Source organism: Manacus vitellinus, unplaced genomic scaffold (assembly GCF_001715985.3).
Source record: "Manacus vitellinus isolate BGI_N305 unplaced genomic scaffold, ASM171598v3 scaffold_188_pilon, whole genome shotgun sequence".
Classification (NCBI taxonomy): domain Eukaryota; kingdom Metazoa; phylum Chordata; class Aves; order Passeriformes; family Pipridae; genus Manacus; species Manacus vitellinus.
The window spans coordinates 26568-27773 of record NW_021939318.1 but is presented as its reverse complement, the minus strand read 5'-3'; the positions used below and the strand labels follow the sequence as shown (position 1 = coordinate 27773).

Here is a 1206-nt window from a genome sequence, read left to right as displayed (position 1 = left end):
CCTGCTGCTCCAGCCCCTTCCCAGCTCCTGCCCTTCCCTGGACACGGATGGCTGTGGTGCCAGGAGGGGCTGTGCCAGGCTGGGACAGACGGACACGGCCGGGTCTGGAGCAGGGGGAGCTGCAGGTCAGGAGTGGGATGGTGCAGTCAGGGATGCAGGGCTGGGATGTGGCTGCCTGCCAAGGGTTTCCATGGAAACTGCAGCTGCTGCAGTGGGACTGCAGTGGGGGATGCAGGGACAGCTCTGCCACGGATCCAGCTCCATGCCAGGGATCCAGCTCCATGCCAGGGATCCAGCTCCAGCCCCTCCCAGCTGGCACAGGAGGGGGCACACGGGGGGAGCTGGGGGTGCCCCCAGACACCTGGGAAAAGGGGGGAATCCAGCCAGGCCTATCCTGGGGGCCTGCAGGGAGGGACAGGACACGGGGGAATGGCTTCCCACTGGAAAAGGGGAAGTTTGTGTGAGATTTTGGGAAGAAATCCCTCCCTGTGAGGGTGGGCAGGCCCTGGCCCAGAACCCAGAGCAGCTGTGGCTGCTCCTGGATCCCTGGAAGTGTCCAAGGCCAGGCTGGACAGGGCTGGGAGCAATGTGGGCTGGTGGAAGGTGTCCCTGCCCGTGGCAGGGCATTGGAACCAATGGAATTTCCAGTACCTTCCAACCCAAAGCATTCCAGGATTCCATGATTCTGTGTCCCCAAGTGCCACATCCACACGGGTTCAAACCCCAGGGAAGGGGACTGCACTGCTCCCAGGACAGCCCCTGCCAGTGTCAGTTCTGAGGGGTGTCCCAGTGTTTGCCTTCCTCAGGCAGCAGCTCCAATGAGGAATTCCCTGTTCCTCCAAACCCACTCCCTGTTTTGCCGCTGTTTCCTGGCGGATCCTGGCTCTGCTTCCCTCCCACTTCCCAAAGGCTCCTGTCCCAGCCCTGGACACCCTCTGGCTGCAGGGACACGGGGCTGGGGCCGGGGCTGTCCCTGGGGCTCACAGGGCTGGGGTCAGGGCTGTCCCTGGGGCTCACAGGGCTGTCCCTGGGGCTCACAGCCTGCCTCTCACAGCGCCGTCCCTGGGGCTCACAGGACTGGGGCTCACAGGGCTGTCCCTGGGGCTCACAGGACCAGCAAACTGGTGAGTGCCCCCAGTGCTTCGGCACCGCTGAAGGCTTTTGTCCCTTTGGGAAGAGCACACGGACACACGTTCAGCTCAGTGC

The 1206-nt window shown here is 63.9% G+C and overlaps 1 protein-coding gene across 1 annotated transcript in view; it reads left to right on the top strand.

Moving 5' to 3' along the window:
- The window catches only part of DCTN1 (dynactin subunit 1), a 25239-nt gene that overhangs the window by 2695 nt on the left and 21338 nt on the right, over nt 1-1206 (top strand). The window lies entirely within an intron of this gene.